Here is a 26,715-nt window from a genome sequence, read left to right on the forward strand (position 1 = left end):
ACTTCCTCTCTGAACCCTCCCTAGGACTTCATTGTACTTTGCCTTCTTCCTGTAGGACGAAGCGGGAGCCTCACTGAAACGGGAGCTGGAGACCCCAGTGAGAATCCCAGCTCTCTTGGGTGACCTTAGGGGTATCACCTCACCTCTCTGTGCCTTACTTTCTTCATCTGCCATGCCGCCAGGCCAGCCAAGTTCAGAGGGGTTGATGATGTGGACAAGCTTTGGCCTCTGTGTGGGGACTGGACATCAAGGTGAGGGTGGAGGGTCTTGTTCTCTCTGGAATCCAGGGAGGGTTGTGTTCCTCTTTGGTGTGGTAAGGCCTTTCTGGTCAAGGGCAGAGTCTGGTGTCTTTGGTGTTTGCCCATCAACCTCGTATTCACTCCGGCCCAGGACCGCACACGTCTCAGGCAGGCACTCCTTAGAGCAGCAGCTGCAATGAGATGCCTCTGAGGCAGAGGTTCTCCAGGTGTGGTCCCTGGACCAGCAGCACCCGGGAGCGTGTTAGAAATGCCCAGCCATCCAGGTGATCTGATGCGAATGTTTGAGAATTGCAGCTTGAAGGCACTGCCCCTTCCATGCAGTGCCCCTCGCCCTGTCACCCCCAACACAGCTGGAGGCCCCTTGCAGGGAGGAGGCTGCAAAACTTCCGGGGAGTCTCCCTGCTAAGAGAGAACCCTAGAAGGGCCGCTTCGTCACTCTCACTCTATCTTAAGACGTTCGGAACCTCACCAGAAGGGCTGATGCCAGGGTGTTTGAGTAGCTCGTTAGGTCTGTCTGGGCTTTAATCCCTCTTAATTAGTTTTGCAAAAGATATCCACACACACAAAACACAAACCAAACTCATCCCAAATCAAACACAGGTCCTTGCTGAGTTTGGGGATGTGGATAACAGGAGTGGGTCTTTGTGCTCACGTGTGCCTGTGGGTGAGAGTGTGTGCATGTAGGTGAAAGTGAGTGTGTGAGTGGGCGTGTGGGGGAAGGTGAGTGTGTGAGTGGGTGTTCTCATGCCTGCAGGTGTTAATGAGTGTGCACGTGTGAGATTGCCTGTGAGTGGACAGTGCCCCAGAGGGAGTGCTCTGTTGTGTCTGGGTTCACACATCCACCCCATCTTCAGGGGGTCCCCACTAAGCATATGATTCCTCCTCATTCCTCCTTATTCCTCCTAATGGACCCAAATGGCAGGGAAACATCCTTTCAACCCACATCTGTCCTGCTTGTTTGCTCCCCCAGTGTCCCGGGCTCTGGGTTCCAGTGGCAGGATGGCCTATTAAAGAGCTATCTTGGCCAAACTGGCCCTTTGGGTCCAGTTGGAGGATTTGAAGAGGCTGCTGGGTGTCTGTGCTGACCCCTGATGTCCCCAGCCTCCATCCCTCCTTGGCCCACCTGGATCCCTCTGTTCTCTGGGATGCTCAGGCCTCCCACCCAAGGGAGAGTCACCCAGCAACAGGGCTGCCTGTGGGGGTGGCAGAGAAAGACAGCTCTGGGATGAAGGGGCTGGGGGTGTTCTGAGATGTTCAGGCCTAGAGCCTGGGGGCACTCCCCTACCCCTCCCATTCAGTTCCTATTCCCCTACCGCATTCCTGCTGTGAGCAACCCTGTTTGGAACCGAGTAAATTTATGGCATAATCCTGTATGGAAATGCATGGAAATACTGCCAATTACCATCAAGCCAAGAGAGAGGCTGGTCCCTGGCGCCCTCCGCGGTCTGCTGTCTGCTGGCTCCCAGCCTTCCAGAAACCACAGGGAGCTAGAAGCCAGCCGGCAGAGCGGGACCATTCGTATAAAACTCTTTATTCTACTCACCTGGCCTTGAAGGTTTGCGGCAGGAATGTTTCTTTCGCATTAAACCTGAGCAAACCGGGAAATGTCATTCCGAGTCTCAGCAAAGCGGACAGCTGATGCGATTTATCTCACTGAGATCAGTTCATCAAACTTGGGTAGAGCAAGCCGCTGCAAAGACGGGAAATCTGATACAATCGCATATGCTTAAAATGCAAAGGCTCGTCAAGATTTTGGAAGCCCTGTAAAGAGAGTCTCGGTGAAGCCAGGAGGAACGTTTGGAGGCCCTGATGCAGAGCTGGGGTGGAGGGAGGGGGTGGTGGTGGTGGGGCCAGGTCCCCAGATGCAGCAGAAGGAGAGGGCGGCTGGGCTGTCTCTGCTCTAGGTCTTGTTGGAGTGCTACTAGCAAAGGAGTAATGATGCCTACTGTGTGCAGGCCCAAGACGGGCATCTGGGGGATTGGGCTGGAGGTGATGTGAGACGTGGTCCTGCCCTAGAAAGCCTCACCTTCTAATGGAGGAGGCAGACAGAGCTGTGGCAACCTGAAACCTATCTCTGAGCAGGGTCCACGTCAGAGACTCAAGGTGCTGAGGAGGGAGCAAGGTGGGAGAGCCTCATGGTGAAGCACCATGGTGGACCTGTGTTCAGACTTCAGTCTCACCCATCAGCTGTTTCCCAGTGGTGGGTCCTTGGGTCTGTCACTTAGCCTCTCTGAGCCTCATGTGGCTTACCTGTGCAATGGGTATAACAATTCCTCCTTCGAAGGGAGTTCTGAGGATTCCAGACATACTGTATATAAAACACTTAGTATTGAGCCTGGCATACAGTCAGTGCTCAGTTGGAGCCGGTGTCCAGCTGGGAGGATCTCGGGAGGCTTCTAGGAGTAGGTGGGGACATCAGCTAGGTCTTGAAGGATGGGAAGGAATTTCGTGGTGGAAAAGGCGAGGGAAGGCCCAGTATTTATGGAGAGAGACACAGGAGCTAGGTTGTCTGCTGATGGCTGTGCCCAGTGCGGTTCCCCTAGGGGCAGAGGGGGAGGGGGAGACCCCTCCCCTCCCCGCATCCCATCAGAGCCCCTGTCTAGTCCTCCTCTCACTCTACTTTGCTCCCCCTTCCTATTGAGTATTTATCAGTCCTCCCGAGATGCGCTTAACGGAGACCAATTTCCTGCCATCACTCAGGAGAGCTGGCATTTGTAGGACAGTGCAGAGGCCTGGGAGGGGACGGAGGGAACTCGTGGTTCCTTCTCTCTGGGACTGTTCTCTGTCCTGTCCTCTGCTGGCTGCCCTCTGTGCCTTGGGTCTGTCTGTTCGCCCTCTGGCTGGAGCTCCACAGCCTGTAGGAGGGAGGAGAAACGGAATTCTGAGGGGGGAGGGAGGAGCCTAGGCTGTGCTGGGTGGAGGGTTGAGCCTGGGGAGGAGGTGGCAGTACAGTGGGGGCCTTTGGTCAAAAGGGCACTAAGTTATGTGTGGGTGGGCCCTCCTGCAGTAGGTCATTAATATTCTGGATTCATTCACCCTTGTGGCTCTGGGTGATTCAGAGCAGCAATGTTGGGGCTCGCAGCAAACTCCAGTCTCAATGGGAAGCTGAGGCGGCAGCTCAGTGGCCCTATGACTTAGGCAATACACAGATCCAGGCTTTCCCCAGGCTCAGGGATAGGCAAGAACATTCTTGATTCAGAGCTCTGGGCTTGTCCCTTCTGATAGCTTCCTCTAGGAAGCTTACCTGGATGCATTCAGGTCAGCAAGCCTTCCCTTTGGTCCTGGAGTCACACCTGGGTCTGCATTGCCTCCTCCAGTCCTGTTTCCTTAGCTAGACACAGAGGTACAATTTATTAAGCACTATTATATGCCAGGCCTTGGGCCAAGTACTTGATGTATATTAACTCATTTAATTCTTTATCAACCTGGAGAGACAGACATGATTAAAATTACCCCAATTCTTTTTAGAAAATGGGTTCTAAGAGGCTGGCTGATTGCTCAAGGTCTTTTATCAAATGCCAGAATCCTTCTCTGACCTCCTATTTTCTTCTTCTTCTCCTCCACTCCCACCCTTGGTCTCTGTGTTATTATTTTATATTTTCCTTGTTTATTGCTTGCCTCCCCTCACTAAAGTGTCAACTCCACGAGAGCAGAAGCCTTGTCTGCCTTCCTCCTCTCTGTGTCTCTCAGTCTGACACAGTGCCTAGCACTGTGCTTTGAATGATAAACAGTTGGGGAATGAGTCACAGAAGGAACGAAGGCCCCATGGCTGATAATAGTGGAGCAGGGATTCCAACTAGGAGCCATGCTCAAGAAGAACTACCCACTGGCAGCCACCGCACCAGCCTCACCTGTCACTGTCAAAGGGAAAGCAATGCATAGAGGGAGGGGCTTTTACATGGAGGGGACGCCTCTGGTTTGGGGTCCCAGCAGACGCATCTCAACCTGATTGCCGTTCTGGAATGAGCAGCATTAAGTCAAAGATGCTAAATTCAGACCCAGCTCCTCTTGGGGTTGGTGCATAGAGCTGGAAACCAGTTCGGAGCAGCTGCGGCAGAGGCAGGTGGCCAGGGAGGAGTGGTGACTTTCTTTGCATTCATGGACTGGGCTCCTCACCTCTCTCCGGCCAGAAGATCCAGTCGTGGATGGATCTGCTCCTAAACGGAGCACAGCTGGAGCGGGTGGGGGCTCTGCAGGGCTGGGTGCTGCCCTCTGAGCTCAGGCATTTATTAGGATTTAAGGTGGTGGTGAGGGGAGGAATTCTATTTGTCTGGGGATGACTGGGACGGGGAGAAGGGCTTTCAGGAGATGAGTGGCAGGAGAGATAAGCCTGTTGTGTGACTTTCTGACACTTGGTTGGTTTGAAAATAAGTCCTGGGCCCAGATACAGGATTGATGGGGTGGGGGGGACCAGGGAGGACTCCTTGCCTTCTGCTGCCTGGCTTTGAAAGGGCCCAAAAGTCAGGAGACTGGGTCCTAGTGCTGGAGGAGGGTGTGCTGTGTTTCGGGTCACCTTGTCCAGGCTGCTGGGGAAAGTCAGGCTCGAGTGTTTTGGAATCAGCCCCAGTGAATCAAAGTTTCTGGGCTGCCTTTGCTCCTGTTCTGGGTAGAAGCCCGAGTGCTTGAAGCTCACAGACAAAGGGCTGGAAAAATGCTGGACGTGTTCCATGTGCATCTCCAGATCTCTTCTTCACCCTCTCTGCCCTGCTCTGTGCTGCAGAAGGCCGATCATTGTGGACACTTCTATGGGCTTTTTTTGGCCTTTGGCTAGTTGGTTGGGTCAATGGGAGGCATCGCAGGGAGGAAAATGGGTCGTGTCTCCCATCCCCTAATCCCTACCAGTCCCTCTGCTCCTTCCCTGCCCTGTGATTGGCACTTGGTTGCGCCCCTCTCTCAGGCCACGGCTCCTGCGATGCAGCCTCCCCCTACAGCACTAGCCTCCAGGTCCCTCTCCCTTGCCCTTTCAGGCTTGGGGTAGTAAGAGCTCCCCATTGTTACCACCCCGGATTCCCATACCAGGTCTTGTTGACGTCCCTACATTCTGCCCACACTTCTGTGCATAGGCTCTTTATTAATTTCTGTTTAATTTTAATGTGACATCTCATTCCTGCTACACCAGCCATGACCACAAAAGAGGTGCTCCCAAGCGTGCCTGGCGGTCCTGCAGAGCAGAGGAATAATACAACAGAAAGGGGCGTGTGGTCTGGGTTTCCGAAGGCTGCTTTCCTGCCTGTGCATGTTGGCCCGACCTGGGGCAGAGGGGGAGCCTCACTGCTGGGGCTCAGAGGTCATGGGTAGCAGACCCTCCTCTACCTGTTCCTTCTCTCTTCTTAGGACCTCAGGTTTCTCATCTGTTAAATGGGGGGTAGTAACTGTGGGGACCACCAGGTGCCAGGCACTGTGCTGAGAACTGCGTGTGCATGGTATCATTCGTTTTCCCAGAAGCCCTAGGAGATGGCTCTTCTTAGCATCCCTCTCTGACAGGGGAGGAAGTTGAGACTCAGAGAGCTAATGTGTCCTGCTCAAAGTCACAGTGTGAATGTGGCAGTCTAGAATTCAAACCCAGGTCTTTTGGTGCTCTTACTCCCTGCGCCTTCTCTGCCCACCCTTTTGGGTCATATGAGATGAAGTCAGGCCCAGTGGTAAGCTCTGCAGAGGGCCCTGGAGCCAGCAAAGGGTAGTTCTCAGGATGCTGCTGCTCTGCGTGGGGACAGGCCTGGGGGTGCGGCCAGCTGCTCCCAAGAGAACTTGGCAGAACTCCAAGAGAACTCGGTAGCTTTTGGAGAACACCACAGCCCCCCCCCCCCCTTATTTCTCACCTGGTCAGAGGTGCTATTTTCCTCTGCTTTGTACTATGAGAAATTGAGTGCCTTCATGGCTCTAATTAATGATTTACCTGTGACCACCCAGGCATCCTGCAACTTCGCAGCCCCTCCTACTATGGCTCTGGGCTTGACCACGAGACTGGCTTTGGATGATGGCACAGTAGCCAACTTGGTGCAAGCAGTCATTTGAAGAAGTGTTCTCCTGGGCCCTCATCACACTGTGAGAGTGATCCAGAGCGAGGAGCCTCCTGGGAGAGGAGAGACCACGCAAAGTGGAGCCATCTCAGCCGGGGCCTTCCTAGACCAGGCGGTGTCCAATCGCTCTGCCAAAGGTACCTTACCCAGGTGAGGCCAGCCAAGCCAGACTCATGAGACATAATAAGTGGTTATTTTTTTTTTTAAGCCATTAACTCTGGGATTCTGGAGATTTCTCTCTCTGAGACATCTCTTTCTCCACCAGGCCATATGTGGACTTTCGGGCCTGAGAAGATAAGGGCAGGGGTAGGAGGGTCTCTAGTTAGACCCAGCACCTGGACAATGTGATCCCAGCTCCCTGGGACCCTCGACCCCGGGCTGCTCAGCATCTTTTTTTCTTGAGGGTTTTACCCTGGTTCCCAAAGTCCCTAAGCTGACCATGATTGGGGGTCTTCTTTCTGGCTGAAAGAAAGAAGCAGCTGATATGGCCCATGGGCCTCCCATGGCCACCCCCACCCAACAACCCGATGGAAAAGGGAGGAAGGGTTTTCACACCAAGGCACTGAGGCCCCAGTGTCCTTGGAGGTGAAACCACGGTTGCCCCCAGCTTGTTCCCCTTCACCTCTCCAACCAGGTCATTCTCATCACTGCGTGTTGCAGGTGGGAATGGGGACACTACATTTTTGTCCATGGGTGGACTTTGGGGACAAGTTATAGTCAGATCTCAGCTCTCAGATACCACTGGGCTAGAGGCTAATGGAAGACAGACACCATGTCTGGTCCATCCCTGCATCCCATGCCTGGCACAGGGTGGGCACACGCATTTTACTGCCACTGATACAAAAAGACTCAGCTGGTTCAGCAAATGGCTCCCCAGCCAATTTCTGTCCCTCCCCCTTCCACCTCCCCACCCTTATCCAGGCCATTGTTACTCCTACAGCTTGCTCCCATCTCCGGGATAAAGCACAGGGGTCCTCCCTTGCCTCCCAGGCTCTTCCCCAGTCTTCTTCATATGAATCCTGTTGGGCCTGGCCAGAGCCCTTGCTTGACTTGGGACCTTTCCCTGCTTCAAGTCACCATTCAGGCCCCAGGATGGCTGGATACAGGTCCCTCTGCCTTAGGCCTTTGTCTTTCTAAGGCCACCCATGGCAGCCCCATTTCATTACAATTATTTCTAGCCCCGACTCTGACAGAGGGGCATCTACAGTGAAGAAAGTCCCCCTCCTTCCCCACCCGCAGCCTCCTGGCTTCCCCCAGGAGGGCAGTGTTACCAGTTTTGTGTGTGCCCTTCCAGAGGTGGTCTAGGTGTATAATATACGGAGACACACACGTAATTTTATAAAATGTGCTTTCGCCCCCTTTTGTTCCCAGATGGTACCGAATAATCCACAGCATTCTGTGGTCTGTTTGGTCACTTTATATCTTGGAGATGACTTCCTAGCAAGACAGAAAGAGCCACCTCATTCTTGATTTTTTTTTTGAGATATAATTCAAATACCATAAAAGTCACCCCATTAAAAAAGTAAAATTAAGTGATTTCAAATATATAAGGTTATGCCACCATCACCACTTTCTCATTCTGGAACATTCCCATCACCCCAAAAGAATCTTCCTACCCATTAGCAGTCATTCCCAATTCCCTTCTCCCTCTGCCTCTGATACCCACTGATTTATTTTCTGCCTTCATGGGATTTGCCTGTTCTACACACTTATTATAAGTGGAATGGTATAATATGTGGCCTTTGTGTCTGCATTCTTTCACTTTGCATGATGTTTTCAAGGGTCACCCAAGTTGTAGCATGCGTCGATAGTTCATCCTTCTTTATTGCCGAATAATATTCCATCGTGTAGGTACGCCGTGCTTGTTTACCTGTTCATCTGTTGATGGATATCTGAGTTTCTTCTTTTTGGCTCTGCTGAGCGGTGCTGCTGGGAACATTTGTACAAGGTGTTGTGTGGGCACAAGTCTATTCTGCTGGGTCTGTACTGAGGAGGGGAATTGCTAGGTAACCATTTTTTAAAAAATTGACATTCAAGGACATTTTTTTCCCATTGCTTTTAGAGAGAGAGGCAGGACAGGGCGGGGGTGGGGAGAGAGAGAGATGTGTGAGAGAGAAACTTCAGTTGATTACCTTATCATAGGTGCACCGACCGGGGATGGGAATCACAACCTAGGTACTCGCCCTGACCGGGAATCAAACCCTTGACCTTTCAGTCTACGGGACAGCACTCCCACCCACGCAGCCCCACTGGCCAGGGCTCACTTTGTTCTTTTTAATGGCCACCTTGTGTCACATCGTATGCAAATGGCACCATTTATTTCAGCAGCCACCCATTGATGGACCTTTAGTTCCTCCTCTTCTTTTTTTTTTTTTTTTTTTAACTATTTCCATCAACAATACAAGGAATAATTTTGTACATTCACACTTGCCCATATATATCTTTTTGTGTAATTCCCAGAAGAGTGCTGTTGTACGACAAGGCACATTCATTTGTAATTTTGATGGATGTTGCCAAATTGCCTTCCCCCATGGAGACTGTGCCAGCAGCTGTGTGTGAAATGCCAATTTCCTCTCAATCCGCCAACATAGCCTGTTAGCAAGATTTTTGATCTTTGCCAACCTGATGGATAAAGGACATATAAGGTAGTTTTATTTTGTGGCTTTTTTTTTATTGGGATGAGCTTGAGTGTTTTGAAATGTTTAAGAACTCTCTCTTAAGTTCTTAGTCCATGTTCCTTTGCCATGAACTATCTTCATATTCTTTGTTCATTTTCTATTGCGTTATTGATCTTTCTCTTATTGACTTGTAAGGTCTTTTAACACAAGTGGGAAATTAACACTTTATCTGTGATAAGCGCCTGATATTTCTCCTAGTTTGTTGTTTGCCTTTTGGGTTTGCAAACGAGTGATTTCTGCCATGGAGAAGTTGTCTATTTTTATGTAGCCAAATTTAGCAGTGTATTTCTTTTTGGCTTCTGAGTGGCCTTTCCTAAATTAAGATTATTTTAAAGAATTCCCTTATGGTTTCTTCTAGGCCACTTATTACTTAATTCAAAAATATTTAGATCTTTGATGTGTCTGGAGTTAATTTCAGTATAGGTGTGTGGTATAAATCTAATTTACTATTTCCTCAATGTCTTCCCAGGTGTCCAACTATATTTTGATTAGTTCACCTTTTCTTTAATGACTTAAATGCTACCTTGATTGTGGAATGAATACTCACATGGTTTTGGATTTATTTTTGTGTTGTTTATCCTTTGCCGTCAATGTGGGGTCTACTCAGGAGCCATTACCGTGTTGTTCTAATTATTGAAGTTCTAGAATGTATTTAAATGGCTGACAGGGCTAGCCTCATTACCCTTCAGAATTTTCCTGTCTGTGTTGCAGACTCATTTTTGCATATGAACTTCAAAGTCATCTTGTTTCATTGAAAATTCCATTTGTACTTCCATTGAAACATGTAAGTGTTATAGATAACCAAGGGGAAACGGACATAATTTTATGATGTCAGTTCTTCCTATTTAGGAACACGGTATGCCTTTTCATTTGTTGAAGTCATCTTTTGGGTCCCTCAGTAGCATTTTAGGGTTTTCTTTAGAAACACCGGTTGCATACTCCTGGGCACTTTATCTTTTTTTGGTTGTAATTGTAAATATCCTATGTTCTTCCATTATATGCGCCAACTGGTTGTCCTATTTAAATATGAAGGCCATTGCTATTTGCATATTTATTTTGTAGCTGGCCACATTATTGAATTTCTTTCTTGTGCATAATAGTTTTTTGGTTGATTCTTTGTTTTACCAGGTATACACACATCTGAAACTAACAATACATTTACCTTCCCTTTTCAATTTTCATATAGTGAACTAATTTTTCTTATTTAATTGTATTAGCTGGTAACAAACAAGCAAACAAACAAACAAAATTCAGGTAGCCCTGGCCAGTGTGGCTCAGTTGGTTGGAGCATTGTCCCGGAAACCCAAAGATCATTGGTTCGATTCCTGTTCAGGGCACATACCTAGTTTGCATACTAGAGGGCAACTGATCAATGTCTCTCTTTCTCTTTCTCTCTCTGTCTCTCCCTCCCTCCCCGTTCTTTTTTCTTTAAAAGCAATGGAAAAAAAATGTCCTCAAATTAAAAAATATTTTTAAAAAGTCAGGTAATAGTGAAGATATTGGATGTCTCGTTCTTCTTTCTGACTTTGATGGGATGCTTTTAGAATTTCCTCATTTGGGATTAAGATGCATATATTTTATCATGTTAAGAAGTAGCTGTTTGTTCTGATTTCATTAGGAATTAAAAAATTAAGAATGGTTGCTGATTTATGCAAATAATCTCTGCTCAGACTCTCTGATGTGGTAAACTATATTAATACATGTCCTGACCCTCAGCACCCAGCATTCCCCAACCCCACCAGATCATGATATAGCGTTCCTTTTCTGGGTTGCCAGATTCTATATGCTGCTCTGTTATTTAGAATTACTGCAGGGAAGTTCACGAGTGAGATGGAGCTATTGTTTTGTGTTCCTCTGGTTGGGTGGGGGCATCACTCTTACTGCTATGCTCCCTTCATGGAGACGATCTAGAAACTTTCCTTCTCTTTCCACAGAAATAATTTACATAGTGCTGAAGAGACCCAGCCCTTAAAGATTTGGTAGAATTTGAGGGGGCCAACCTCTACCTGCTGCTGGCACTTGGGAAGAGGGTCTCAGTAGCTCAGATGATTCTGTCACCTTTGTAATTGATCCAGCAGGACAATTTTGGTGGTGCTGACCATAGGCCTCAGAGATGCAGACTCCTAGGTCCTCTGGGCTGGGCCCCTCTCTCCTGCCATCCTGAGTCACCCTGCTGGGCAGGCCTGTTAGTGTTCCCCATGAAAAGGTCCCAGCAAAGCTGGGTGGGAAGGCATGACCAAGGGCGAAACGGGCTGGTTTGGGAGGGAGAATTCCTTCAGGCTGGGCTGGGAGATGGGGGGCTGCCGAGGTTGGGCTGGGCTCCAGGCATCCCTAGCCTGTCCTTCCTCCCTCTCAGAGCCTGCCAGAGAGGCGTTTCCCACATCAGGACACGAGTGTCTATGTGTTTGGGTAGCTGGGCCTGTCCCCGACCCATCCTCCATGACCATAGTCTTCGGTTCTCATTTCCTTTGGGTCTTCAGTGGCTATGGAGGTTCTGGTCACTTTACCCTCTGCTGTAGCACTTTGTGTCCAGCGACCGTCAGCAGACAGGCAACCTCCAATCATTTCTGTGCGTCGGCCAAGGACACTTCTTCCTGACACTCCATAAACACGACTTTATAAGCTGCAAGTACTTCTCCACCCCTCCCCCTGCTCCCACCCCCTCGGGCCTGCCGGCACAGTTTAATTTCCAGCCCTGGTATTTCTCCCAGCCCGTGACAACCTCAGGTGGAAGCAATTTCACTGTCTTGTAACTCACCGGGTCCTTATAATTAGTATCTGGGCACCTGGGGCGAGGGCGGAAGGAAGGAAAAAAGAGTCGATCCAGCCAGGCAAACAGCCTCCTATGGGGTCTGGGGGCTGGGACTGGGGTACCCCTCCCTCCTGTAGCAGCTTGTAACTCAGGCTTTCTCAGGGCTCTGATGCCACCAGACCCCCGTCCCTCTGAGTGAGTAGAGTGAGAGGTGGGGAGGAGTCAGGGATGGCTCAGCCTGGCCTTGGGTTTACACAGAGGAAGGTGTCTTCTACCTGAGCGAGGGGCCTGAGAGGCACACCTGAGACCCAGTCGGGTGAGCGTCCTGGAGGGAGAGGAGGTACAGTACCTCTCACTTCCCTCATCCTAAGGACCTGGTGTCCCAGCATGCCACCTGTCCCTGCTTCTGGGCCCTGCAGCCTCAGAGCCAGAGCCCATCAGACCTGGGGTACAGCCCCAGGCACAGCCAGGAATGGGTGGGCTTGCAAGAGAAGCAGTCAAGTGGGGAACAGGGCAAGTCGGGGAGCAAAATTTTTCACCAGGTTGGTGAAGGCTTTTGGTTACAAGCAATAGAAAGAGACTTAAGCAAGAAAGGTGGGTTAACGTAAGGGTACTGGGCCATCTCAAAGTTAACGAGAGATAACAAGAAGAGAACTAGCAGCTTTGGGATGTCAGGACCAAGGCAGCCCCGAGGATCCTGGAAGTCAGAAGTGGGTCTTCTCTGTGGGAAGCAGTTCATGCCGCTAATGTGACTCAGGTTCGTGACCACGAGTCTAGTCTCTGTGTTCTCAAGTTAAGAATTCCGAATTCCTCAGAGAGGCTTGTTCATTCATTTATTGGTTAGTTCATGTCGTCAGTATTCATTGAGCCCCTCCTGGGTGTTAGGCAGAATTCCGGGCACTGAAAATACAGCAGTGATCAAATGAACCAAAAGTACTTCTCTTGTATGTTCCACTGTGGCGGGAACAGAATCTGAATGGCTCAGTTTGGGTTAGGTGTCTACCTTAGACCAAGCAGCTGTGGTCAGGTGAGGTTTGTGAGCCAGGAAGCCACTCCAAATGGGTTCTGCTGCCAGGATGGCTTAGCCCTTTAAGACACACATCAGCTCTTGACTGACATTGCAGAAAGCAGGCAGCAGGCTTAAAAGAAGCAGGGTATTGTGGAGCCCATTCTTACATCCAGGCAGCAAGCACTTACTCCGGCCAGACTGGGCATTCTCAAGGAGCGATCTATCCGTGGTGCATTCCCCGGGCTCTCTGGATCCTCTGCTTCTGAGTGGGACAGGCAGGGAGCGGGGGAAGGGCCACCCACTCCTATAGCTTTCTCTGTGCACCAGACCTGACTCAGCCAGTGGCAGTGGGAGAGGATTGGACCTCTCCCTCTTCTCTTCTCATTGGCCCCTGCTCCAGCAGGGAGCTTCCATGAACAGACACCAGGCTTGCTCGTTCTGGAATCCACATGGCACGCCCAGCTGAGGGCTCAGGGCGGTCTTGGTGAGGGCTATGACATGTCTGCTTCCCATATCCCGTCTCTGAACTCCCGTACCCCCTAGGAGGCGAGTCTGTCCCGATCCCCTTGCACACTCAGATCAGAAAAAAGGCTTGCAAGCCCCCCTCACTTCCCCTCCTCTTCCAACCACTCAGATTTCCTGGCCTGAGCCCTGGGATACCTGCCCTGGATGCCCGTGTGGACTCCCTGGGAAATGCCCAGCTCAGTCACTTCATTTCCCACTTTAAACCCAATTCATGAGGTCCTGGGCCGGAGCCTGGTGAGGGGACTGCTTATAATGATACCATCATTCTCCTTAGCCGGGGGGGCGAGGGGCAGGCTGAGCCCTCAGTGAAGCAGGGCTGCCATTAGAATCCTGCAGAAACAAAGTAATAGCCTGCGCAGAAAGCCATTTGTAATGTTGCTATAATTCCCATGATTCATTAAACAGGAATGGAAAATGATAACATTTCCCCTGGAAAAAAACTCCTCCTAGAGTGGCATGCTGAGTTCACTTGGCTCAACTATTTTATTGACTAAGCATCTTGTTGTGCTGATGTGAAGAGCCCGGGTGCCATTTGGTTTTATGGCCGCTGAGATGGAAGCAGGGGAGGAGGCCCTGGCGGGGCGGGCGGGGCCTGACCTTGGAGCTGCTGTGCCCCCTTGGGTGGCTCAGTCCGGTGTCCCCTGCAGGAAGGGGGCCCTCTGGGGTTGAGGGTCCATGTGATGGAGGCCTGTCCTGCATCCGCCCTCCCGGAGGGAGCAGTATGAAGGGGCCTGCTCTTCCTGTGCCTGAGCCCTGGGGGGCTCCCACCTAGGGATGTCCCCCAGCCCTCTTGACACATATGATCTGTGACCCCCAGATGCTTGCCCAGCTCCCTCTTTTCCTTTACATGTTCTCAGACCACTTACCACTCAGTCCCCCATTAGGACCGTGGATGTTTCCCTTGACGCCCTCCTTCCATCACTCACTCCCCAGTCAGCCCCAGCCCCCCCGCCCCCCCAACAGGAGTCTGGCAGCAAGGCCATCTGTCCCTCCACTGCCACTGCCAGAGTCCAGGCCTCACCATCTCCTGCCCACCCAGCCATGCCGTGGTCTACTACCCAACCGTCCCTGTCTGCAGCCTTCCCCTCCCCAGCGAAGCCTCAATAATGTGGTGGAGTGATTGTTCTGAAAAGCCCTTCTGACTGTCTTCGCTCCCTTGCTTAGAGCCTCAGCGGGCTCCCCATTGCTTGTGGATCAACCTAGAGTGCCATTGGGTGGCACTCAGCACCTTCCCACACTGGCCTCCAGCCACTCCCTGTGTGCCTTCCAGGCTTCAGCAAACCTCAGGACTCAGCGGGGTCCCCAGGCCATCTTTATGCCTCTTCTATGCTGTCCACTCAGCCTGAAATGCCCTTGCCGTTCTCCGTTCCTTAGGAAATCCTGATTCCTCCCTCCACAAGCTGCTCCTATAGTCTTCCCCATCGCAGGTGGTAGGGTCCCACGCTTGAGTTGAGCCTCAAACCTTGGAGTCATCTTCCCTCTCTCTCTCTCAGACCCTGTTTCCTGTATCTGATCTGTCACCAAATCCTGTTGTCTCTATCTTCAAAATATAATAAGAATCTAACCATTTCCCACCACCCACTTTCCCGGGGAGCGGGCTTGGATTATTGTGCTAGCTTCAGAATGGTCTCCCTGCCTTTGTCCTTCCTCTCCCCAGTCCCATCCTGTTATCCACAAGTCTGAACATGCTACTTCTTTGAAGAAAAACCTCTCACTCAGACAGGAAGCTGCTGCTCTCACCATGGCCTTGAAGATCTGATATAATCCACCCCCCTCCAACCCACGACCTCCCCAACCTCACCTCCTGCTGCTCCCCACCATGCTCACGCTGCTTTAGCTGCACTGGCCTCCTTGCTGGTTCTTGACCATGACATGCACAATCCTGCCTCAGGGCCTTTGCACTGCTGTCTGCTCTGTCCTGTGCCCCTCCCACCCCGGACCAGTTCTCTGCAATTTCACCTTGTCAGTGCTGTCTTTCCTGACTTTCTTCTCTAAAGTTACAAACTTTCTCTTCTGTTGGCACTTCCTGGCTCCTTCTTTCCACTTAATTTTTCTCCATAGTATGCATCAGCACAAACACACTGTATAGTTTATTATTTTAGTTTTGTTTTAAATTTTAGGTTTTTAGTTTGCTTCCCTCCCCCCGACTACAAACTCCATGAGGGCATGGGCCAAAAGTGGCCCTTGCACCTCAGGAGCCTGGAGGGTCTGAGAGGAAAAGTCTATTGTTCCCATTTTACAGATGAGGAAACTGAGGCTCAGCAAGGCTGTCTGAGCTGCCAGAGGCCACACAACTGATTTGCTTGTGTCTATTTATGTTCTAAGGGGATTTTCACAGTGATGGAAGTGGGGTTTAGATCAGGCCTTTCGGACTCCAGTTCTCCTCCCTTCCCTCCCCCTACTCCAAGGCTGTGGACCCCAGCCTACAAGGCCCATCCTGGTGAGTGGATGAGTCTTGCTCAGTTGGAGGGTGGGAGGGGAGACGTGGAGGCCCCCTCACTGACACAGGTGGGGAGGGTCAGGGGATATGTGGCTGGTACCTCAGTTACAGATGCTCCTGGACAGGCACTCTGGGGGCCATCCAGACCCTCCCCCTGCTTCAGGGAAGACCTTTGCCAGGATGGCCAGGGGCTGGTTAGGAGCTTGGCTCTCACATTTTAGGGTGGACCCCAGGCTCAGGTTGTCATTGATTCACTCCTATTTCACCTCATTAGCCAGAAAAACAAGTCATTTATCAGCTGCCACTTAATGTAGAACTGGGCCAATTGCAACCAAGTCCCTGTCTCTTGGCTCTCCGGCTCTGCTGGAGCTGAAGACCCTCAGGCACTTACACCTGCTGCCCAGGACAGACCCAGGGCCCAGACACCCACCAGCCCCAGCCACAATGTGAACCTCAGTCTCAGAGTCATCTTCAGCCCCAGCCTCAGCTCGTTCTCAGCTCCATCCTCACCCTGGCCCAGCCCAAGCCCCAGCCCCAACCCCAGTCCCTTTCTTCCCTCAGGGATCTGAAGGCACCCGGATCTCTGGCTGCAGTATGCTAAGGGCCCTGGGCTCAGGCTTTGCCTTATCTGGGTTCACCTGAGTACAGACTTTACCCTTGGGCTCCACCAGCAACACAGCCAAGCCTGCAAACAGGAGACTCCTGGGTCATTTCTGGAAGGGCCAGTCCAGGAGCACTGAGACTGCGTCCAGCCAGTTCTATGAGGGGGCTCTCAGATTCGGCGCCTCTGGATGCTGGTCTACGCATTGTCCTGGTGGGAGGGTCAAAGATCCTCTGTGGAAGTCTGCCCTTTGATATCGCTCCGGGACCACAGTAGCGCATGAGTTTTGATGGTGTGTGTACATACATGTAAACCTAAATATGTGCACACGCATGTATACCTGTACAGATGTGTGCACTGTGCAGAGCACACCGGGCTTTAATCTACCTCTGAACCCCAGCCATAGAGTGTGTCCCGAGGAGGAGAGACTCGGGATGGGAGGGGACTCATCCTGACGAATGTGTGAGGAAGGGGTAGAGGGAAGATGCTTAGCACCATGGACAGCAAGCTCAGAGTTGCCAGTTCTGGGTACAGAGGATGGTGCTCTCTACCCAGCTCAGGGTCAGGGATGAGGGATGGGGGTGTGTCCTGGGCGGACACCACTGCTGCCTTCCATCCTAGGCTGTCCCCTGGTAACCAGAGGCCGTGAAATGAGGTGTTTCAGTTCCCTGAGCCAGAGATGGGCAAACCACAGGGAGGGTGATTTGCTTTTCAGATATAGCTGCTGGGGGCTGGAGGCTTTACACCTGAGCAACAGCCACTTTCCTCTCCTCCCTGCAAAGCTGGATGGCCCGACCCAGGGAGGCTTGGGCAGGGCTGGGATCATAGCCCCTGACCTTCCTTAACCCCCAGGAAAAGACAGGTTCCTGTGACCTGCAGTCCCCATGGCTTCCCATAGATGGCTGTGCCCCACAGCCCCTGCCCACGGCATCGGCCCCTCACCTCCGCTCATGGGGGCAACACACTTCCTTTGATTTAGGTATTTTTCTAGGTGTAAAGGAACACAACATAAAAACCATGCACTCCTGGAACCATCCTTCTCGAAGGGTAGGGGGTGGACCCCAAAGACTAATAAGTAGAATAGACAGTATAGTAGATATGGCAAGTTTCATGAGAAAAATGGAGTCAGAATGCAGGATAGGGAGTGTTGAGGGTTGTGATTTTAATTGGCATGGTCCAGGGAGAAGACTTGTGAGCCAAGACCTGGAGGAGGGGAAGGAGAGGGCCAGGCTGGCCCTGGTAGTCTCCTTGGGCACAAGGTGAGGTGAGACCTCTGTCAGGGTCATGAGTCTGCGAGGGAGCTATAAAACCAAAGACCTGCAGATTCATCACCTTCCTGCCATGCACCGAGCTCTGTTATTGGCCAAGCTTTGTTCTATGTGCCTCTACATCATCATCTTAACAATCCCATGACCACCGTAGGAGGTGGCTCTAAGATCATTCCCATTGAGTAGATGAGGAAACTGAAGTTTGGGGAGGTGGTGTGACTATTCGAGGTGACACAGAGCAGGACAGAGCCCTGATGGGAATCCATACTGGTGAGACCCCAAATCCCATGCTCTCAAAACCTCAAAGTATCCCAAACATGGAAAAAAGCTATTGCTTATTAAATTTAGCTGTCCTTTGGGAAGATTTGAATTCAGTCCCACCGGCTCTCCTCTGGAGTGTAGCCTCTAAGCCAGAGCTTTCTGGGCAGTTGCTTATTGAATTTTTCCTGTCTCTGCCTTTAGGGGTCTTGTCTTCCATACACCTAGGCACCCCTTGGGCTGCCTGGAGTCTCCATGGGTCCCTACCGAGTTCCATCTACCACCGTGCCTCCTCAAGAAGTCTTCCCTGATTGAGTTCTTGACGGCTGGTGGCTGCCTCTCTCTTGGCCCCCGTCCCGACATTGAATAGATCCTTAATCCCATTTCCCTAATGGCCTCCTGCTATGGGCACAATTCAGTCTCTCTCACCCCCTGATTCGTATGTTGAGGTCCCAAACCCCAGGACCTCAGAATGTGACTGTATTTGGAGACGGGCTTTAAGTGGCTGTTAAGGTAAAATGAGGTCATACATGTGGGTAGGTCATAGTCTGATATGACTGGCCCTTACAAGAAGAGGAGGTTAGGACACAGACACACACAGAAGCAGGACCACATGAAAACACGGGGGTAACTGTTCATCTACTAGCCAGGCAGAGGCCACAGAAGAAATCAAACCTGCCAGCATCTTGATCTCGGACTTCTGGCTTGATCTCCAGAACTGTGAAACAATCAGTATCTGTTGTTTACGCTACCCTGTTTGTGGCACTTGTGTTATAGCAGCCCTAGCTAGCAAATGCATCTCCTCCCCACCCCCACCCAATTCCTGTTCTCATGGGGGAGCAATGCCTCATGCATGCTCTCTCTCCTGCTGCGAGCAGGGCAAGCCCCCACCCCCTGGTGTTATGTGGCCTGGGTCTCAGGAAATAGCGGTCAAGTTTACTAGCTCTCAGCAGCTGCAGGCACTGCTGACATTCCCATCCACAGCAGCCTGTCAAAGCAGCATTCCCCCCAACTGACACTCTAGTATGTGGCTATTCCTCCACGCTGCCCTTCTGACGCACAGGCGTTCTGCCGCCCTGTCACTCTCATGTGTTGGCTGTCTGCCTCGCTGTCATTTTGCCCCAGCAAAATTCTATAAAACCTACGCTCAGGCACACAGACTGTGGCCACAGCTGCGCTCCTCCCTGGCCATGTTCTGCCACCCTGACGTCTGGGCCCGTGGACATTCGTGGAGCTCTGGCACGCTGACCCCTCCAGGTGCTGACCTTCCTGTCGGAGTGTCAGGGTTGGTCGACCTTCCCCGTTCATGAGCTAATGAGTGTCTCGTGCATTTATCTGTTTCACTAACCTGGTTCTCCAGCCTGCCCTCTGCCCTGTAACATCATTCTGCTCATCCTCAGCTATACCCTTGGCATTGACCTTGCCCCACACCGCCTCCTCCTGATGGGAACCATGATCTCTACTCCCTCCCCCTGGATGTCCTCTGCTAACTGCTATTTAACCAAAACACACCAGGCATATTTCAGGCCTCTCACACTGCCTTCTGGGGAAGCACTCGCCCTGTTCATCATCTCCTGCTGAGTGTGCAGAGGCCCATGCGAACCGCCTCTGACACAATTCAGAAAGGATGCTTTACCCCAGGGGGGTCAGCGGTGCCCCACAGAACTGCTTTAACTCACAGCACATCTGACACTAAGCGCGGTGTCTTCCACACCAGCAACCAATTCTCTGATCCTCTAATACTGGCTGGGTGTCCAACCATTCAATTCAATTTTGACACAAAATATATAGTTAACATCAGACCCCACAAGTTAAAGGGCTCAGTCCCACAACACTGTCCCCTATATCAGATGCCAGTTTCAAGTTCTGAGCCTCCCAAACTTCTGACTGACTGTCTATAAGTTGAGGTTTCCCATGGTGCCCTTCTCAGGTTTGGTAATTTTCTAGAACAGCTCACAGAACTCAGGAAGGCACTTTATTTACACTTACAAGTTCATTATAAAGGGTGCAACTCAGGAACAGCCAAGTAGAAGAGAAACACAGGGCAAAGTATGGGTGTGGAGCTTCCCCGCCCTCTCCAAGCATGTTACAGCGCCCCCCGCCCCCCCCCCCCCCCCCCCCCCGGCACCTTGCTGTGTGCTTCAACCCGGAAGCACTCCAAACCCAGTCAGTTAGGGTATTTTTTAATGGAGGTTTCATTATGTCGGTGTAGTTGATTACATTGTGGGCTGTCAGGGGCGTCCAACACGCAGCCACATGCGGCCCAGGGCGGCTATGAATGTGGCCCAACACAAAATCGTAAGTTTCCTGAAAACATTATGAGATTTCTTTGGAATTACGTGTTGCAATGTATTTACTGTGTGGCCCAAGATACCTCCTCCTCTTCTTCTTCTTCCAGTGCGATGCAGACACCAAAACATTGGACACTCCTGAATTGGTAATTAACTCAGTCTCCAGCCCCTTTCCCCTCCCAGAGGTTGGGGTGGGGGTGGGGTGAAGGGGGTGGAGTGGGGGCTGAAGTCCCAGCCCTGTAATCTGGCCTTAGTCTTTCAGGTAACCAGCCCCCATCCCGAAGCTGTCTAGGGGCCTCTAAATCACCAGACATCTCATTAGCATACAGAAGACACTCTTAATATTCTGGAGATTCCACCAGTTTTAGGAGCTGTATGCCAGGTACCAGGACAGAGACCAAATATTTACTTTTCATTATATCACACCCGTGCACATGTGTAATTTTAATAAATCCCTGTTTCCCTGATGTAACAAATGAGCCTGTCTGTTGCTGCTAAAAGAGCCCCAAATGGCCCCTTTCTTGTGCTGACTTCCAATATCTCCTCTTCTCATTCCCTCAACCCACCCCTGCACCTCTGGTGGTCTGGGTTCTACGCTCAGCTTCTCTATGTACTAGCTGTGTGACCAGGGGCAAGTCCTGCCCTCCCTCTGTTCTCATCTACAAAACAAGGGTGGTGCTCACGGTACCTGCCCCATAGGGTGGTTGTTGTGAGAAGCTGGTGGGACATATACATAAAGCGCTGTGCAAGGGCATGGCGGAGAGTAGGTGCTCAACAAACAACGGGGCGGTTCTAGCCAGACGCTAGAGCTCAAGCCCCGGGGTTTATACCACCACTTACTAGCTGTGTGACCTTGAGAAAGTCGCTTCACATTTGGGCATTATGTATCAAATGGATGTACCAGTGGCATTCATATCCCAGAACTGCTGTGAGAATTAAAAGGCTTAACGTGGAAAGGCATAGATTAGTGTGTGGCAGACAATAAATTCTACGCAAGTGTCAGCTATTGGTGGTCATGTATTATTATCAGTTATATTAATGACGTAGATATTGTAAGTTATAGTTACACAAGTGTTAGCTGCTATTGCTGTATTTTGCCATGTGCAATGCCACTTTTTTGCCCAAATTTTTGAGGGAAAAGCAAGGATGTGCATTACATATGGGTATGGTGATTACATACCACGGGATATAATAATCCTGTGTATAATGAGCACAACAATGTGGGTGCGTATTATACACGGCAAAATATAGGGTACCCGCTGCACTTCTTCTGCTCAAGACCCCAAGGTCAGTGCAATCCTTCCACTCACCAACTGCTGACGTCCCAGCTACCGTCCTGCCACAGTGTTCCACTGCATTGTCCCTGTCCCCTCTCCCTGGTGCTCTGCCAGTTGTCGCTTGGACGATCCCCTTCCTGCTGCTGATCTCAGGCTGCAGGCTGCCTCCTTAGGGAAGCCTCCCGGAGTCCTTGGCCAGTCAGCCCCTGTTATAAGTGCTCAGAAGGCCGCGTGCCTCCGGCACAGTGTGCTGTTTCTGGTCATCATTTCACCTCTCTCTGTGATTATCTGATTCAAGGCTGTCTCCTCCCTTCCCTTGGCTGTAAACTCCCTGAAATCACCCATGTGTCTATTTCTGTCCATCTTTCTACTCCCAGGTGCCCAATAATTATTTGTTGAACGAGCAAATGGACGAATGAATGAGTAAGTGCATGAAGGCCCATTGCCTCCCTCTTCCTTCCATGTCTTCTCCAGCTCTTGGTACAGGCTCCTTCTCCTCGGGGGCTGCAACTGAGCTGGGCTCCTCGGTCCTTTTCCTGATGTCAATCTCTGAGCTCCAAAGCTGGGGAAGGGGGAAGAGAAGTAATGACAGAGGTACAGGGGTGAGAAGTGCAAGCAAGACTCACGGCTGGACAGGCAGGAAATAGGTCCTCCTGGAAGATCCGTGGATCAGGGTTTTCAGCCCTGTGTGGGTGGGAGGCAGAGTTACCTGAGGTGGCACCTCCTCATTCCTTTTAATTCCTACTGTTCTCAATGCATACCTCAGCTTAATTTTCTGATTTCAGACACTCTTCCGTGTGGCTGTGTCTTCCTGGAAGTGTCTCCCTAGCCTGCCTGCGGGTGGGAGGAGAGCTCTGGGGGCCCTGGTTCCATGTAACAGCCTTGAATGGAAATTCTGAGCAGGACAGGGTGTGGTCCAACCATCCACCATGAACTATATACTGAGCTTGGAGTTGACTCCAGAAATTTGCAACCTCTTCTGCTGCTGTGCTGGTTCCAACTCCAATGTCCCTCTGATTATTTTGAGTTTGGGCTCCAGTCTATGTATCCACCCACTCAGGTGGATACATAGGGCCGAATCCCTGCACAGGGCCTGCCGTGAGTCAGAGACGTGTTTGTGGAACAAGTAGCTTTGAGTTCTGGCTCTGCCACCAACTTCCTGACCTTGGGCAAGTTGTGTCCCCTCTCCAAACCTCTGCTGTTTCACAGTAACTCACGGTTTGTTGCGAGGACCTGTCAGCAAGAAAGTAGGTGAGGGGCGGTGTGAGGGGTGAATACTGCAACCATTCATCTCCAACCTGACGCTTCCCTTCTGACGCCTACTGACCTCCTCATTTGCTCTCCTGGGCTCGGCCCGGACGCCACCCATGTCCTGGATCCTGCCTTCTCCTTTAAGTGAGCCCCCACCCACCACTGTCATTTCAGTTATTTTATGCACAAACATGTCTATGTTCTGCTACTTACAAAACAGCTTCCCCCAACCTGTACGTCCCTTGAACATAGCACCTCCCTCTTCACACACATGACTTACCTTTCCTTCATGGTCCAATTTCTTGAAGGAATAGTCTAGAATTCAAATCCTGGTGCTACTTGCAGCTGTATGTATGCAAGTTCCTTTATTTTGCTGTGCCTCAGTTTCCTCATCTGTAGAGTGGGTCTAATAATATTTTCCTTGTAGGAACATGAGGATGATTAAGTGAGACAATCCATGTTGAGCACGCAGCACAATCTGGCACACAGTAAGAGCTAATTAAGTAATTAGTGGCTATTATCATTATTGTTTTTATACCCCCATCTCCCATGTTGTTCTCTATTAGCTTGTCTTCCTTCTCCACTGGAACAAGAGCCTCTCTGGTTCGAATCACTGATGAATTCCCAGTGGCCATTGCCCATCTCCCTTCCTAGACACCCTCCCGACTTCTCTGCAGCCTTGGACACTGTGGTGGGAATTATCAGGGACAGGTGAAGGCTCCAGAAGTCCCATGGGGGATGTCAAACTGTGCTCACTGGAGTCCATGGGGCAGCCCAACAGTGAGCGAAGGGCTGACACGAGGCTTGTCCTGTCATTGATGCTCAGTGTTTGTTGAATGAATAGGAAGACCTTCGGGTGGAGCTCTGCAGTATAAGGGGCAGGACTTCCCTGAGCTCCAATGGATTTGGAGGCTGTGATAGGCTGAGGAGAGGTCATTTCAAAGGTGTTCAAAAGGAGTTTGGACTGGCAGACCTTTGAGGCCAGGGAGCATGTTTTATTTGACTAGCACAGAACAGTTTCTGCAATTTTCTGCCGAATGCACAAAATGGTGAGTGTTCCCATAGAACCAATACGCAGCCCAGACTGTGCAGCTGTGACAAGAAACTGGGAGTTAATGCTTCTGGGGGGGGTGGTGAGCTCGCAGCTCCTCCTCTGCAGTTCTGGGGAGGAATATCTTTCTCCTTTTAGCTCAGGCAGCCTGACTCCTGCATTGTACACAGGGCCTTGTTTGATCTCTTATTTATTACAGAGAATATTTTCTGTTATACAAGTGTAGGGGGTGGAGTTTCAGGAGCCCTAGTTTTTACTGCTGATTTTGCCAGTCAGTCTGTTGGGGACCCTGGCACTTCTAACGGCCACTCTTGTACTGTATTCATTCTCTCTCTCATTCATTCTTCCATTCATCAAACGTATTGAACACCCATCGTGTGCCAGGCCCCTGGTCAGGTCAGGGAGAAGCCAGAAGAAGAAACATGCAAACTGCCTGTGGTAGGCTGAATCATGGCCCGCAAAGATACCGGGTCCTCATCCCTAGAACCTGTGACTCTTCCCCTTTATGGCAAAATAAGATTTGCAGGTGTGATTAAGTTAACAATCTTACCGATGGGGAGATTATCCTGGATTATCCAGGTGGACCCTAAAAGTAATCACGAGTGTTCTCATGAGATAGAGGCAGAGGAGATTTGCCATAGAAGATGGAGCAGGTGAGGTGAGCAGAGACTAAAGTGATGCTCTTGCTCTTTGAACACAGAGGAGGGGCAGCGAGCTGAGGAATCCACGTGGCCCCTAGAAGCTGGAAAAGGCAAGGAAATAGATTCTTTCCTCAGAGGTCCCAGAAGGAACCAGCCCTACCAACACTTTTACTTTAGCCCTGAGAGGCTGATTTTGGACTTCTGACCTTCAGAACAACAAGAGAACAAATCTGTGTTATTTAAACCACTAAGTTTGTGGCAGTTTGTTACAGTGGCAATACAAACCAACAAACTGCCCTAAGGTATTCCCTAAGGGAGGAAATGAGCACTTTGCTATAAATAGGGGTGAGTGCTCTAATAGGGTACAGAGGAAGGAGGGGTTGTGACCTACCTACCCTGTGGGGTGGGGAAGGTGGTCTGGGAGGGCTTGCCCCAGGAGGAGCTGCTTGCTGAGCTGGATCTTGAAGAATGGATGAAGATTCCCCAGCTGGACCACGGTGGAGAGGAGAGAGGAGCCTTGGGAAGGAAATGCACAGGCGAGTGCACAGGCAAACCTGCAGTGTGAAATAACGAGGCGTATTTGCAGAGCTCTGGAAGTTGGGGAGCAGATGGAAGTCCAGACAATAGGAGATGGGGCTCAGCTCCTGGAGGGTCTCTGAGGCAGGGCGTTGAGACTCGATCTTACAGGCAATGGGAAACTATCAAGGTCACTTGTGTTAATGTGATCACCTGATTCTTTATCCCTCCCTGTACCCAGGCCCATTGCTAGGTGATTTTTCCTAAACTCCCATCAGGGGCAGAGTATATTTTCCCACCTCTTGATACTAGTTCAGCTGTGTATCTTGCTTTGGACAATGGAGTGATGCAGATTGACCCTGTGTCAATTCCTAGCCTAGGTCTGGAGAGGCCTGGCGTAGTTCTGCTGGTCCCAGGAGAGGGTGTACCCCAGAGAAGCCAGACCAGAGATGAGCCCCCAGCTTCCCTGCAGACCATGACTGGCTCCAGCCAAGGTCAAATGAACTCAGCTAACCCACAGATGCATGAGCTACAACAAATGACAGTTATTCTAAGCCACTCGGTTTTGGGGTGATTTGTTAGGCAGCAATAGCTTGAAAGGTTCAGTGGAAGACAGTGACATGTCCAGGTCTGCATTTCAGAAAAACCTCTTTGGTGTTGAGACACTGCAGGATGGATGGGAGGAGGTAAGCCTGAGGGTAGGGATGCAGGTGAGAGGCGGGGTGGGCCTTTCCTGAGGCAGGAGCAAGGAAGGAGGAGACAGTACAAGTGCTATGAAGGAGGCTGATGAGATCACAAAGCCAAGAAACAAGGTAGACATAGGGGTGGAGGGAGGGGAGATTTGGGTGATACCAATATTTCTTGCATTGGAAATTGGATTGGAGTAGGGCCCACATGTTGGTGCGCAGTGCTGTGGCCAGGACAAGGTTGTCATTCCAGCTCTGAGGCTGAGGACCTAGACCAGGGAACCATCAGAGAACGAGTGATAGTGGGCTATGGATGAATTAGTGAAGGCAGATGAGGTGTTTATAATAAGCAGAAAAGAGGCCAAATTGTGAGCCATGGGAACCCCCACCATTTATGGAGGAGCTGGAGGAAGCCTCCAAGAGGTGATGGAGGAGAAGTCAGAGAGGAGACAGGAGAACCAGGGAGGGCTGGACCCAGAAACCCCAGGGAGAGGGCACTCAGAGGAGGAGGGAGTGGATGGTCAGCAGTGTCGTGGGCAGAATGTCACAGACAATGAAGACCAAGGAGACTGTGGAGTGAGCCTAGGGCCTGGCCAGTGGACGGCCGCGAGTCACCCTGGAGGGAGCAGTATTGGAGGCAGAGGGCAGTGGTGTGTGGTGGGACTGTGAAAGGAGGAGATTCAGTTAAAGAAAATCCTTTCAAGTAGCCTGATGCTGAGGGGAGCAGAGAGAGGGCACGGGACAGGGGCATTGCTCTTTTGTAGGCTGGAGGGGCCAAGCCATGATTTGTGGTTGAGGAGTTTTTTTTAAAAAAGATTTTATTTATTTATTTATTTCTATGGAGAGGGGAAGGGAGGGAGAAAGAGAAATATCAATGTGTGGTTGCCTCTCATGCGCCCCCTACTGGGCACCTGGCCTGCAACCCAGGCATGTGCCCTGACCGAGAATCAAACTAGTGACCCGTTGGTTCGCAGGCTGGTACTCCATCCACTGAGCCAGACCTGCCAGGGCTGTGGTTGAGGGCTTTGAGTCGAGGACAGAAATGGTTTGATGTGTCTTTGAGAAAAGATCACTCAGGCATCAGTGTGGCTGCTGGACTGCAGGGTGGTGTGTTTGGGAAACAAGGACACTGGTAAGGAGACTAGTTTAATGGTTCAGGAGAGAGACCATGGTGGCTTTGAGCAGGGTGGG

At 51.0% G+C, this 26,715-nt stretch overlaps 1 long non-coding RNA gene across 1 annotated transcript in view; it reads left to right on the forward strand.

The window, feature by feature from the left end:
- The window catches only part of LOC123479169 (uncharacterized), a 74,824-nt gene that overhangs the window by 44,445 nt on the left and 3,664 nt on the right, over nt 1-26,715 (forward strand). Inside the window, exon 3 of the long non-coding RNA XR_006654704.2 lies at nt 6,171-6,430. This is a non-coding gene — a long non-coding RNA (uncharacterized lncRNA). The remainder of the gene's footprint in view (nt 1-6,170; nt 6,431-26,715) is intronic.

This window comes from Desmodus rotundus, chromosome 3, assembly GCF_022682495.2.
Source record: "Desmodus rotundus isolate HL8 chromosome 3, HLdesRot8A.1, whole genome shotgun sequence".
Taxonomy (NCBI): domain Eukaryota; kingdom Metazoa; phylum Chordata; class Mammalia; order Chiroptera; family Phyllostomidae; genus Desmodus; species Desmodus rotundus.